Source organism: Salvia hispanica, unplaced genomic scaffold, assembly GCF_023119035.1.
Source record: "Salvia hispanica cultivar TCC Black 2014 unplaced genomic scaffold, UniMelb_Shisp_WGS_1.0 HiC_scaffold_498, whole genome shotgun sequence".
Classification (NCBI taxonomy): Eukaryota; Viridiplantae; Streptophyta; class Magnoliopsida; order Lamiales; family Lamiaceae; genus Salvia; species Salvia hispanica.
Window position 1 is genome coordinate 12174 of NW_025952243.1, and position 16315 is coordinate 28488.

At 31.5% G+C, this 16315-nt stretch overlaps 1 pseudogene; it reads right to left on the reverse strand.

Moving 5' to 3' along the window:
• Nucleotides 1–640: 640 nt before the first annotated feature.
• Nucleotides 641–16315, reverse strand: part of LOC125199428 — a 31942-nt pseudogene continuing 16267 nt past the window's right edge.

A 16315-nucleotide genomic window follows, 5' to 3' on the forward strand; every position in this document is an offset into this window, starting at 1 on the left:
AATTTTATATGCAACTCAGCCCAGTTCGTTCGACCAACTTCACCGGTGGTACTGGGGTGGAGTGGTTTCGAATTTGTATTAAGAAACCCAGTCCGACCCAATCGATGGTAATGGATGGTTTAATTATCATGATTTAGTTTAGGTTTTGCAAATGCACGGAAAGTGCAATGTTTGTGCAAATGCTTGTGCAAATGTGTATTGACAAACTGTGAAGTCGAAAAAGGTAACTAGCTAAATTGAATATTAACAACTTCCATATCAAACTGTTCTTTTTACATTCCAAAATATTTTAAAAACTATAGAGCAAGAAATGCAGATGTACTCAAAAACCAACCTCTTCAAACAGAGATAATATCCATCAAAAGGCCAAATGTTTATAGTTTAGGCAGCTAAACCATTTCGCCTGACTATTAACACAAATTTCATGTAAAAAAGTAACCTCTATTGTTCTTTTACATTTCAAAATAGTTTAAAGAAACTATAGAGCAAGAAATGCAGCGACACTAAAAAAACAACCTCTTCAAACAGAGATTATATCCAGCAAAAGATCAAATATTTATAGTTTAGGCAAAAACTGAATTGTTTTTAAGGCATCATCAGATAAAATGTATATGTATTACCAACAAAAAAAGCAGAAGGATCAGATGAAAAACATCACATCCTTCACATTGTCTTTGATCTTTGGCAGAGGTCCAACCTCTCTGTTCCTCTCTCGAGTAGCACCCCGACCAGCATCAGAAGCCGATCCCACTCTCAGAGAAGTCAGTGCCTTTAATATAGTACTGAGCACGGAAAGCTGATGCAAGCCCAAAACTCAAACTCTATAGAGGCACAGAGGCAACACTCGTGCCTCTATAGATGCCATCTCAGGCCTAACATGAATGCCGAATTGCCAGATAAGTATTGTAAGTAAAAGAGCAACTAAAGAGTATGCATAGCCATAATGTTAAGAAAAAAAATTAAATTATAGAAACATGGAGTGACCATATGCTATAAAGAACATCAACATTTCACAAAATACGGCAGAAAATTCTCATATTAATGAAACTAGTATCACCACCCGTGCAAGCATGGGCGAATCTAGCCTATTAGATGGTGGGGCAAATGCCCCTCATCAATTCTTGTTTGTCTTTATAAATTTGTTATAAATTTTTAAATATATGTAAAAAATTGTACTTATTGCTCCTGCTCAAATATAAATTTTTTCTCCTATATATCATTTTACCCCTTTTACAATAAAATCCTGGATACGCCCTGCGTGCCAGTGCGACAAGTGTGCCATATAATTTGCACATGCTATTAATTATACATTCACAATAAATCAACGGAATTAAGTACCAATGTCATTGCGTAATCTTGAAACAGAAAATTTGTGTAATAACATTTTATTAGACAAATAAAAACATGTTGCAATTAATTAAATATAAATTTAAATTAATAAAAAAAGAACTGATTATAACACTTTAAAATAACTAATACAAACAGAGTAATAATACTTCAACAACTATTTAATTCTATTCTAAATTATCAGCAATTTGACTGTTTTAAAGACTAGTATCAACCGCGTCCGCGTGTGTTGCACGACACACTGAATGTTCTTTAAAAAAAATACAAAATACTAATTAAATAAATAAAATAATGAGAAATAAAATTATATATAGTTTATAAATCAGAAAGAAAATTGTATAGGCTTTATAAAATTATATAATATTTATAAATTACAAATTAAAAAGTACTTCCTCCGCCCTCCATTATGTGACTCAATTTTCTGTTTTGATCCATCCCCTATTAATTTTCTCACTTCACTTCTACTTTTGGTAATAACACCATATTCCATTAACTCTTTTCCCTCACATTATATAATAAAACTAATAATAAAAAAGTAGGACCCGCCTACCACTAACGTTTTCAACTCATTTTCTTTTACATTTCTTAAAACTTATATCGGATCAACGTGGAACACATATTGGAAGACAAAATGAGCAATGTTTAAAAAGTACCAAAAAGTGTCTCCTCAGTTATATTCTGAATATGCTTGATTACCAAAAAGAAACTCCCTCCGTCCCAACTAAATTGAGATATAACTTTTGGTCACGGAGATTAAGAAATTGTGTTGAAAAGTAGGAGAAAAGAATAAAATAGAAAAAATAAAGATAGAGTAAAGTAGATAGTGAAATAAAGTAAGTGTGATTGGATGTTTTTTTTTTTACTAAAAAGGAAAATGACTCAACTTAATTGGGACATCCCAAAGAGAAATACTACTCAACTTAGTTGAGACGGATGGAGTATAAGCTATACTCTCTCAAATTGATGACGCGACCACATGTGTGTTCATGTTGTCAAATTAATGAAGATTACTATATAAAAACGTATATATCTCAATTTCATCACATCCAATACAAGTACTCCACAATTTTACTCAGACCAGAGCTTACTACTTAGACCAATCTCCAATTATTTATGCCAAATTCAAATCAATTTTTAAGTATAATTACACTAAAAATTAATTTTACTTCAATCATTTACACCAAATTTAAGATTTACACCATCTTTTAGTTTTTCTCTCACAAAACTTTTGCAGTCCCCGCTCGATCATTGTCTGAGAAATCACTGCCTTCAATATAGTACTAGTAGTGCATGGGGCGACTTGTACATGCTCGGAGGTAAAGCAATGGATGAAATAAATGATTAAAAAAAAGAAGGCTACACGTTTAAACGGATATTTTAAGTTCTGGCACTAGAAGTTTAAAACCTAGATGCTAGCATGGCTACAAAGGTAGAAATCAAACTCAGTTGAGTGGCATATCTTTGAGTCAACAACGGTGCCTAATCAGGAGAGAAAGCAAGATTGAATCTCGGATAAAATTAACTATTTGCTTGGAATGATTATATTTATACTTAGAGGAATGCTCTGCTGAGCGCTCAATTTGAGCGCCAGCATGAGCGACGGTTTCTTTCATTCTTTTTCCATTTTTTTCTTTGCATTTTTTTAGTTTTAAAAAATTTTAAATCCCTTTTACATTGTGAATTAATTCATTTTTCTTCACAGATCATATTAAGTCAAAAACCATACGCACAGTTATTTTTATCCCAATTTCATCTGCCCAATTCACTTCACTCTTTCTATCAATAATTTCTCCAAATTGAGATTCCATAACATTTTTTTTCCAAAATCAAATTCCAATACACATCTCATATTGTAATTTCTCACTTCTAATATATCAATAATCTCATATTTGCAGAGAAGAAAAACTGAAATTCCACAATATCAAATTCAGATTTGGGGATAATGATTTCAAAAAATGGAGATTCAAAATTTGAGAACTAATCTAACTAGGGCATTCAAGGTTGTCTGTAATTGGCAATTGAAAACAAGAATTGAGCAAGAAAATTTAGGCACAAAATTGGAAGAGGGAATTGCAGAAAGAGAGGAAAAGAAAAAGAGAGAATGGATTAGATTGGAGAAGAAAAAAAACCGAAGGTGGGCATAGATAATTGGAGAGTGAGGCATAGAGAATTGTAGAAAGAAAAAAAAAAAAGAAGGGTAGTGTAGAGAATTGAAGAAGGAAAGCGAGAATATAAAAACAGAGTGAAAAAAAAAATGATTAAGAGGTCGCTCATGCTGGCGCTCATTTTGAGCGCTCAGCAGAACATTCCTCTTTATACTATGTATAATATTTATCATTTACGTAAATACCCCTATTTTTTCTCATTCTATTTACGAGCCAATTAGCGCAGCATTTTTACCATTCAAAATTTGATTTATTGTAAAATAGCTGTACAATTTATTTTCTTTTTATAATTGAGTTTTTTAAAGAAAACAGATTTGTGAGAAGATAATTTTATTTTAGTCCAAATTCACCAAATTATTTTCCATCATCGTCTTTCTCTCATCTCAGATTCTCAATCCCCAAATTCACATCATCAATTAGCTCTTCCTTCTGCCTTGATTCTTGTTGATTAATTTCTCAAATGAATCCAAAAATTCACCCAATTTACAAAGCTCGTATTCGCCAAAGATGATGTCGGGAGGTTTTTGCTGATTTAAGAATTTACAGATAGCTAAAATTTTTAGATCTTGAATGTTTACAGGTCTTTTATATTTCTTTATTAATACATGACATTATGTTGTAGAATTTAGAGTGAAGGCACAGAGCATTTCCATTTTTGAATATAGTAACGAGCATGGAAAGCAGCAAGATGTGCATAGTATACAGGCGGAAGTGCAAACATAATTGATACCAGGAAGAATATTGCCGCTCCTTCCCGAATATAATAGTGGGTCGATCACTGAGATACGGCCATCTCCAACACACTGTTTCGACCTCCAGCCTACCAAAATGACAAAACAAACAGTGAATTAAGTCAGGAGATGGTCTTTTGTAAATTGATGCAACATCTATAGATAAACTTTAAGACATGTAAACCTTTGCATTTATCTTAAGTGACACATTCTCCATTCTCCAAGTATTGGAAATATTGTTTCCCTGGTTTCGATACATTCTTAGGTTGACAATACCCAACTCCGTTTCACAAACTCGTTTTATCGTATTGTTATAATCACACAACACAGTAACATTTTGCATGATTTAATTAATTTTGGTAGTGCGTAGCAGATTTATTTCCCCTCGTGCCAAAAGTGCAATTGCACTTAGACAACAAAGTCAAAACTAGTGTTTGACTGATGAGACATGTTGTTGATGTAGAAGCTGCTACTGCTTCTGCTGCATCTCCTATTTGTTATCCAATGTTCAAAGAAGCAAAAAGCAAGTCTTCAGGCCTCGTGAGTTCTGCACCACATTCTGGCAGAGCTCGCTCGTCTCTATTAACTGTGAATACCTCTCTGAGTTTGTTTTCGAGGATCTAAACATCGATCGATGACAACAAAAACGTTTTGTTACAATCTGCACTTTGTGATCTCATCAAGGAACTGGAGAGAATGTTTAATATCATGATTTAGCTTTTGGCGTTTTGCACGTCATTCATCCCCTCCAAAAATTTAACAAAAATATACCAAAGTAAAGTAGATTTGCAATAAAATCACAATTAGGTCCAACCAATTGAACAACACTAGTTTTTTATTTGATAGAGAATCAAATTATCCCTTCGTGTATGCAACTAGATTTTTTCTTTCGTGCAAAAAAGTGCGAAGTTTGTGCAAAAATAGTTTGTGAACATATACATTACAAATAGCTAAGTCAAAAAAGCAACAAACCGGACTCCTTTCATATGAAATAATACTACTACTATATACAAATTTCATCACAGCAAATACAATTTTACTCAAAACAAAGCTCACTGACAGAATCAAAACCGTGGATAATTTATTGCCTTTTGAACAAATTTTATTGTCACTCTGTGATAAACTCAAATATGATGGATACATTATAGTACTACATGTCACTAATATAATAATTCAATTTAAAAAAAAAATTGTTGATCTAGTTTTACACATATTGATTCATCAATTCGACTTTATGCAGTCATGCTACTGTTTAAATTCACAAATTTAAGGAACGCATAAAAAAAATGCAAACTCAAAAGACATAAATTCGACTGAATCTCTTAAATTCACAAATTTAAAGAACACATAGTAATTAACAAACTACAAACTCGGGAAGAGGCAACTAAACCATTTTTGCCTGAATATTAACAACTTTCGTATAAAAAAAATTAATCTCTATTGTTCTTTTACATTCCAAAATAGTTTTAAAAAACTATAGAGCAAGAAATGCGCAGGCACTCAAAAACCAACCTCTTCATAAAGAGATTATATCCATCAAAAAGCCCAATATTTCTAGTTTAGGCAAAAACTGAAATGTTTTTTAAGGTAGCATCAGAGAAGAAATATATAATTTGATTGAATGATTTACATTCTTTTATCATATTGTAAACTAAAAATATATTTATAAGCATATAATCGCAGATCGTATTGAATATATGCAATTTTATAGTACAGTAAAAATTCAAGGGTTGAATACAATCACCTTCTTCAATCGATCTCAATCACGGATCTTCTGATATGTTCCCTTTAACTCGCAATTGAACTTTGTGTGGGCAAAGCTTGTCGAATCCTCAAAATCTGAAAAAGGATTGAAGATAGAAATATGTAGGGAAGATAACCCTAAAAATTGATATTTTCACTCTCTCCATGAGACTGCAGAGATTGAAAAATAATATGTAGAATTAATTCTATCTACTCATCTTATCTAGAGTTAATAATTTGGGCAAGACCAGGGATCTATAGGATTGGGTTGGGCCACAGTTCAGGCTTTCACTGATTAAATTAAAACTAATTTAATTCAAACTCAAACTTAAATATTACTATCATCCACTATAGATATAATATTGACTGTCTGAAACCGAAATTACGAGTATTCCGAGACTTTCACTTTAATTAAATAATTTCTCGTCTTAAGATCTAAATATCCATTAATTAATATCAAGTCTGATATCCAACTGTCATTAATTGATTTCTTTTTTCAAAAGCGATCTAGTTTAGAAACCTTATTTATTATTCGAAATAAATTCCAACTGACCAATTTTCTAAATAATAAAATATTTTCCTAAACACCTCTTGAGGATATTATCAGAGTGGTCTCTCATAGCACACGTTTCATTGCAATAACAATACTAGCACCACTTAGATCACTACCCAATCTATCAGGATTCTTGGGCAATGACATACCCTCATAATTTGATAGGTCAAAGTAATTTTTTATTAATATCGTATGTTCAATGTTATGTCAACAATGATTAAGGAATGACAATCACTGAGACCTCGTTTTTCAGTAAATAGCCAAGAAAGACTTATCTCACTGTTTGATCCTTTCAGTGGTAAACCACACCAACGTCGTTCATTTTCTTAGGTAAGGAAACTTTCAAACTGACGTCGCAACCTTTCACGATAGGTAGTCAAAGTAGGACTGACAATTTTTGGCACGACACGATAATCCAACACGAATCCCCACGAAATTAATGTGTTTGGGTCAAAGCTTATTGGGTATGTGTCCTTATTGGGTCAACCGGTTAAGAACATGAAAATTTCGCGTCGAGTTCGTGTTACCCGTTAAGAAATAATATTATAATAATATTATTTTTTAGTATTATAAAAATGATATATTTTTTTGTTGGATTTTGTTGCTACGAATATATTGATGTTATTGTCCATTAGATCATATTATGTAATCAGATTTTAGGTTTTTAATAAGACTCTTGATAATCAGATTCAAGGTTATGCGACTTTTGTTAATTAAGAGCATTTGTTATTAGGCTCTTACCGTGTTATCAGGTTTTAACTGTGTTATTAGGTCGTGTTGTTATAGTGTCGTGTCATGTATGTATTGTTATCGTGTCGTGTTGACCAAGGTGGTTCGTGCTGTTAATGTGTTCGTGTCGGGTTCGTGCCTGTTCGGATTTGAGGGTAGCAGGTCAGGTTCGTGTTCGGGTTTGGAATTGTCTTAACAGGTCGTGTTCGTGTTTGTTTGTATTGGGTCGTGTCGTTAACAGGTTGACCCGATAACGACCCAACACGCACGATTTGTCATCCTAAGTCAAAGCCTATCAACCGACAAGTTACCTACTGTGAACGCCGTTCACAACTCGTCTACTATATAGAAGACTTAGACTCATTTTACTTAAACTATGTATTTAAATGGAAAACACATTTCAACATTTCATAAATACATAAGTACACCCTCTGTCCCAGTTTAAGAGTCCTATTTTGTCATTTTTGTCCGTCCCCGTTTAAGAGTTCCATTTAGAATTTACCATATTTGGACATAAAATTTAACCTCATTGTTGATGAAATTTACACTCAAATGCCATTACTTTCATATAAATAATACAAAGCAAAATCCTAAACATACAAAAAATGCCATTATATTAAGAGTCATAAACATTCCACTATCTCTTTTCACTCACTTTTCTTTACATTTCTTAAAACTCGTGTCGAACTCAAATGAGACTCCTAAATTTGGACGGAGGAGTAATACACTTTTAATGGTCTGAGTAAAATCAATACACATACATTATCATGACTACAAGGACAAACATTAAAATAAAAAACAGGGTAACAATCATAATCATCATATCACTCCTTTGCGAATGAATCTAACACTAAAATAACAGGAAATATTTTCTTAGTAGGGAAATCAAAGAAATAAATAAATAAATCACGCATTTAAAATTAAATGAATGTGGTAACTCACTCTTTCTTCTTGCCTCCATCATTCCCTTTGAAATCCTCTTATTCTTTTTGCACCATATCAAACAAAATTAAGCAATCGAAGATAATAAGATAAAGAGTGTGTAGTGTCGTTGTGGATTCCATAGGAGAGAAATATATCCGGTGACCATGGTGATAACAACCTTGCCTTAGCTTGCGCTTGCGATAGAAAGCCGATAAAGACTGTGCTAAGCATAAAAACCCTAATTGCAATTGGGGCTATTTATTTTGGGTTTTGAGAATTTCTAAAAATTATTAATACAATTCTTAATAACGTGGCGGTTACAAACTTTTTAATTAGTGTAATCGTGGATTCGATAACTGAATTATACCCAAAATCTATCTATACATATATAAAAGGCGAGTTTTGGCCTTCTTTTGAATTTTTATGAATTTTGGGTACAAATTTAAATATTAACAAATGTAGGGTGTAAAGTTGGATATTTGCATTCACATTATAAACCCCATGAAATCATTATATATTCTCTCATTTCATTTATAGGCTAACAATATAAAAATATAAGCTTCCAATATAAAAAAAGCTTTTTATTAATATTTCAGTTATATTTTCTCATTTCATTTGTAGGCTAACAATATAAAAAATATTTTAATTTCCTAAGTTTAAAACTATTTTATTCCATATTATACATTACAAATTGGAATAAAGTTTAATATAATTTCAAAGGATGAAATCATTATATATTTTCTCATTTCATTTATAGGCTAACAATATAAAAATATAAGCTTCCAATATAAAAAAGCTTTTTATTAATATTTCGGTTATATTTTCTCATTTCATTTATAGGCTAACAATATAAAAAATATTTTAATTTCCTAAGTTTAAAACTATTTTATTCCATATTATACATTACAAATTGGAATAAAGTTTAATATAATTTCAAAGGCTGATAGTCATGTGTGTATTATAGGCTAACAATATAAAAATATAAGCTTCCAATATAAAAAAGCTTTTTATTAATATTTCAGTTATATTTTCTCATTTCATTTATAGGCTAACAATATAAAAAATATTTTAATTTCCTAAGTTTAAAACTATTTTATTCCATATTATACATTACAAATTGGAATAAAGTTTAATATAATTTCAAAGGCTGATAGTCATGTGTGTATTTAATACATTATACTAATGAAAATTAATTTTTTATTTGAATGTTCTAAATGCGTGAGAAACTGCCGTATGTGAATTGGGAAAATTAATGCACATAGTGGATAGAATGATGAAACCGCTGTACACCTAATCAATTACATTATTAGTATATGATTACAATATTTAGTTGTTCATAAAACTATTGCATTATGAGTAATCATTGGAGTTCAATTTTGAATTCAAAATTTGAGCCACTAATAAATTATGAGTAACCATTGGAATTCAATTTTGAATTCAAAATTTTAACTACTAATAAATTGCAATATTATAATTAATTGCATAAAAGTAACTCCCATTCTTTGTTATTTGTGAATCTACACTATAAATATGTAGCATGTGCAAGATTATAATCACTTCTTCATTGTCTTATTTTATTTTAGTTGTTGAAACCATGGAATTTACCTTCCTCAACGATCTTAAACCTTGGAATTCATCGTCAGTGATTCGAGTACGGTGTGTGCGTGTTTATGAATTCCTTAAACCTGGAGACAAATCAAATGTAATTTCGTTGGAATGTATTTTCCATGACAGGATGGTACGAGTGTCGCTTCTTACCTTATTACAGTTTTTAAGCTATTTATCTAAACCATTAACTGTTTATTTTTCCACGCAGGGCACTAGAATTCAAGGCACACTGCCCCATTATTTACAAAATAAGTTTCAAGACCATATTAAGGAAGGTTCAGTTGTTAATATCTGCTATTTTTTTGCACGAAGAAATCGAGTACGTACTCCTATTACGGATCATGCATTTGTAATAGCTATGTGCTCTAAAACACGAATATCTGAAGTTGACGACTCCAAATTTCCAAGATTTATGTATTCGTTTAAGACGTTTGATCTCATCAAGCAGATCACAAAAATGGACGAAGAGCCTCTCATTGGTATTTTTTGAGTATTACTTTAGCAATTATATTGTTATTATTGTTATTATTATTACTATTTGTATTTGTATTACCATTGTCTCTACTTCTATTTTTTTAGACATAATTGGTGTGGTTATCGACCAAGGCAAGGTCATTAGGCAACCTAATTCTCGCCTCATCGAGAGTGTGATTGCTGATTCGCAGTGAGTGTTGAAATATCAATTTGTTTTTATTTTCTATTGAAATTCATTTTCTACTATGTTGCTTACAGACATACCACCATTTGTTGTACACTCTGGGGTGATATTGTTGACTCATATCTCAAGCAAATTGGAAAATGTCGTAGGACAAGTACCTATCATTATTGTCCAACTATGTAAACCTACTATGTTTCGAGGTGATACTTCTTTCCTTCATTTTTTAAAGTTTTTTTTCGCAATATTTGATTTGTTTATATTTTTAATTGTAGGTGAAATTCGTGTTAGTACGTATTTTAATGCATCTAGAGTTTGCATCAACTATGATATAGACGAAGTTACCAAATTCAAAGAGAGGTATTTTTTCTTTTTAATTTTACGGCTTTTTGCTTTACTTTTCATGTTAATTGAAATATATGGCATCTAATCTACTCATCAATATCGTTTTAGGATTTCCGGTGACGATTTTTTCCCATGCCATGAAACAACTGTACCTTTCCCTTCGGTTGAGGTCTCTAATGAATTCGATGGTTTGGAGGTGAAATCTATTGAGGATGTTCACAAGCTTGAGGTAATTTTACTTTTTTTTTAAATTCTATTGTAGGTAATTTGTTTCGAATAAATTTTGATCTCTTTAACTACGTCCATTTTTCTTTCAATACAAATAATATCACCACATATCATTTCATATAATTGCATTTATGTTCCACAGGAAGGGTCGCATTGGATTTTTGGCAAGATAGAAACTGTAGAATGCCACTACGGAGCGTGGTTCTACATGGCGTGTAAAACATGCGTAAAAAAGGTGACTAAGGTGGAGAATATGTTCAACTGTGGATTTTGTGATAGTACTGAACGAATTGCCTTGCCGAGGTACGGTTGTTATGACAGTAATATCTCTTTCAGTTGCTTGAATGTTTAATCATTGTAGGTTTTCTATTTATAGGTTCAGGTTTGTTGTGAATGTTGTTGACAATAGTGGTAATGCTTCTCTGCTATTGTGGGATAGAGAGAGTGTGCTACTGTTAGGAAAAAGAGTTGGCGACATCGACGTTGGACCTGATGAGGTATGTTTGTTATGATATCATTTTATTTGGCAAAGACGTCATTTATGCTAATTTTATTATTATTTTCAGGCCAGCGATGCTGATTGTCTTCCTACTGAAATTGAGGACAAGCTCTTGGGTCAGAGTGTGCTTTTCAGAGTCCAACTGAGGAATGATTTTGCGTATTCGAATAATCATCCATATACAGTAAATAAAGTTTGCAATCTGCCGCATATCGTTGAGAAATATATTCCTACACAATTGGGATTGAAGTCCACTGCTACTTTGATTGGATCCGATGTTGGGGAGGTAACGATTTAATTACATGAAGACCATTATTAATATGGTTACTATTTTAAAATGTTTTTTGCATATTTTTTCCGCAGACCAATGGACCGGAAATTGTTCTTTCAAGCTCATCATCTCTTCCCAAGGAAACTATCACTACACATCCCACTGAAAGGTCAACAAAGAGATGTTTGGACCTCGAGTTTTTAGGAGAGACGACTGAAAGTGGAGAGGAGAATAAGATTAAAAAAGTGGCCATTAAGCAAGAAAAGGAATAACTCCGACGGATTTTTTTCTTATGGGTGGAGAGGATTGTAATAATATTTAATGTTTTGTTATTTTGGGAATGCAATAATATAACTTTTGAGGTTTTAATTTTGTTTATCGCCATTGTATTACTTTGATATAATTTTTATTGGATGTAACAATTATTAGTTATTAGTCAGCCGGTAGTATTACGAATTGAGAATACCACCAAAATGACAAAAATCCTCTAAAATTAAGAACAACCAACCTTTAGAGAAAAAATTGCGAATCTATTAAAGTGAAACAAGAAAAGTTCATTCTTTTTATGAGAACACTACCTTGGACTTGATATTAGAAAATTATAAAAGTAGCTTATTTTAGTTTATCTCTGTAACAAAATGATGATAGACTAATACCTTAGTCATTTTTGGGATAGCTTTCGAATAATGCTGAGATTATATTAGATTTTGGTTATTAAAAATAGCTCGAAAAAGTAGTTGTCCTTCAATATAGTCTGAGTTCACGATTCAAAATATAGTTAGAAAATGGGCAATGAAACTTTAATTTATGTAAAATTCCAACATAAATTTTAATTTATATTTCTAGCAAAACAAATGTAAGACTGGAACCATGACCCTATGGAGAATACACAGATTTTATTGGAGTAAGCTAAGTACATAAAATGGCTTGCACATTTATTATTATTACCGTTGATATTGTAACCGCCACGTTTTAAAATTTTATTAATAATAATTGGAATACTCATATTAAAGACTCATATATTATATTAACACTATAAATTACTGTATACAGATTTGTGAAGAGGCTCATAATTTATAGTAACGTCATAAATTATGAAATGCCATAACATCATTAATAGTAAATCCTAAATACAAGGTCCATACATATTTATAACATTTCATTCGTACTCACATTTTATTATAAAACTAAAACTAATATATAAAGGTAGCATCTACATTCCACTAACTTTTTCAACCCACTTTTCATTACAATTCTTAAAACCCGTGCCCGGTCAAAATGACCCGAATTATCCGAGACGGAGGGAGTATTATTTTTAAGACAATTGTTGGTAATTTAATTATTTCCCCATATTTAAGACTTGAAACTGCCAAATTTATACGATTAATGTGACAATTGTTTGTCAATTTAAGTGGGCAGTTACAAAAGCAAATTGAATAGAATATTTTGTAACATTTTATAAACATTACACAACACTCTTAAATATTAAAAAGTTAACTCACAAATTATAAATATTCAAAATGGTGGTAAAAAATTTGAATTTAAGTGAATTTAATTAAAAATTAGTTTTGTTATTTATTGTATTATGTTTAGCAATAACAAAGAAGTGATATAGAAATTTTATGTTGAATCGTAGCATGATTTCGACTATGATTTGAATTAATATAAAATATTTAGTAGAAAATATATATTTTATTAAATATACAAATATTTAAGTAAAAATTTTAAATCTTTCTTGAAGTGTTGCAGAATGATTAGTATGAAATTTATTTTAAATCAATTAATGTTTATAAAATGATTTTCAATGTAAAATGTTAAAAAAACTAAACCATGAATGAAGAAATTGAAACACCATAGCCGTTGGTTGAACATCATAGCCGTTGGGTGTTTCTATTTTAAAATTTTTCTTATTTAACTTTGATTGTGTAAGAGATATTACATTTATTGCCGTGGACTATTTTTTATCTATATATACATATTCTTAGTTGTCAAAAATATTTAGCATTGTTTGGAGATTTTGTGGACAAAGTTATTGGAGTAATAAACTTAATAGTTGTGTTCAAAAGGAGATGGCACATTACAGTTCAGGTAAGTTTCACATAGCAATTTTCATCGGTTATATATCGAGTACTATTTAGGTGGTTTGGCATATACCTTTGGCTGGTGTGCCTTAGCTATTACTATTCTACCATATTTTACTAAAAGTCGTTATCTAATTTATCAATTATATTTGCATTATTTAATTTATTTATTTAGTGGTATTGGATATATATTTGTGATTTTGAATTATGGTATAGATCAATAATAACACGATAGGTTAAATGTTTAGTGCAGATATTGGTTTACAAAAATTAAGGTTGCACTAAATAGGAATTTTGTGTCCTTATCATCTTTATTTATGTCATAATAATTCTTGCCACTAATAAATATTTACAATTCTTATAATGTGGCGATTATACATGATATTTAATTATATTTGTTTTTGTAATTTTTTTTAAATTGGACATTGTTTGCAGAATATTGTGATATTGGTGATGCTTCTTTTACATGCTCATATTGTGGTGCATTATTTTGGTATGAAGAACGATTGGGCAAACCTTCTAAACCAATTCAACCGAAATATTCAGTTTGTTGTGCAAATGGGAATATCCAAATTCCTAAGATGCTTCCTCCTCCTGAAGTTTTGCATAACTTAATGTTCTCTAAAGATTTGAAAAGTGACCACTATTTGAAAAACATTCGATCATACAATTCTATGTTTGGATTTACCTCGATGGGAGGAAAGATTGATAATAGTCTGTACACGGGTCGTTCACCTCCTACATTTCGTTTGCATGGCCAAAATTTCCATCTGATTGGTAGTTTATTGCCGCTACAAGGTTGTCAACCAAAATTTACTCAATTATACATCTATGATACTGAGAATGAGGTTAATCATAGATTACAATCAGTAAGGTATGTGGTTTATATGCTTTCACATTAGATTACATATTATTACTATGTTTTAGTTTAATATTTATTTTTTATATTTAAGGGGCAACAGTGCTGTGCATAATCTTCACTCTGAAATAGTCGTGGACATACAAAAAATGTTGGATGACTATAATGTATTGGTAAAAACGTTTCGAATGGCCAGACAAAAAATTGTTGAAGAAAATAAAAAAAATGTAAATTTAAAGTTACTTGGAAAGAGAAGTAGAGATGGTCGGACTTATAACCTACCTTCCGTGTCTGAGGTTGCCGCACTTATTGTTGGAGATTTTGATGAAGCTTTGGGTGATCGAGATATAATTATTGAGTCGCAATCTGGACAACTTCAGCGCATTACAGAACTACATCCATCTTATCTTGCTCTACAATATCCACTTTTATTTCCATATGGTGAGGATGGTTATCGAGAAGATATTGGATTTTCAAATTTGTGTGGTTCTTCAAAACGGAGGTGTAGGATTAGTCCAAAAGAATTTTTTGCATATAGATTGCATGAAAGAGTTGATGAGTGCTCTGCTATATTGTACTCTCGACGTTTATTCCAACAATTTGTTGTTGATGCATATACAATGATTGAGGCAGGCCGTTTACGGTTTGTTCGAACGCAACAAAAAAAACTGCGCGCTGAGATGTATAAAGGTTTGGAGGATGCAGTATTAAGAGGTGAGGCTGATGGGTCGAGACGTGGGAAAAGAATTATTTTGCCTTCGAGTTTTGTTGGTGGTGCAAGATATATGATCCAAAATTATCAACATGCAATGGCTATATGTAGATGGGTTGGGTATCCTAACTTATTCATTACTTTTACTTGTAATCCAAAATGGCCGAAATTGTTCGATATCTAGAATCTAGAGGCTTGAAATCGATGATCGACCTGATATTGTTTGTCGGTTTTTAAAGTTAAATTGGATCATTTGATTAAGGATCTCGAAAGGAGAAAATTTTTGGAGATGTAAAGCGGTATGCTAAGTTGTATTAGTTTTTTTATCAATATTAGATTGAATAACTTATACTAAATACTTATGTTGGATTGACTCTTTTGCTTACAGTTGTCTACACGGTGGAATTTCAAAAGCGGGGTTGCCTCATGCACATATTTCGCTTTTTTTAAGCCAAAGAAACAAACAAGTGGATGCTGATTATATTGATCAAATTATTTGGCTGAAATCCCCGCATCCACAGGATGACCGTTTATATCATGAAAATGTGGTAGATTTGATGATGCATGGGCCGTGTGGTGTTGCTCGACAATCATCTCCGTGCATGGCTAATGGACGATGTACAAAATATTTCCCAAAGAAATATGTTGATGCAACTATGTTTGATGAGGATGGATATCCCATTTATAGGCGTAGAGACAATGGCCATGTTGTTTTCAAGGGTGGTGTGTCATTAGATAATAGATTTGTCATTCCACACAATCGTGTCTCTCGATGAAATATGGTGGGCATATCAATGTTGAATGGTGCAATCAATCACGATCAATTAAGTATTTATTTAAATACATAAATAAAGGTTATGATCGT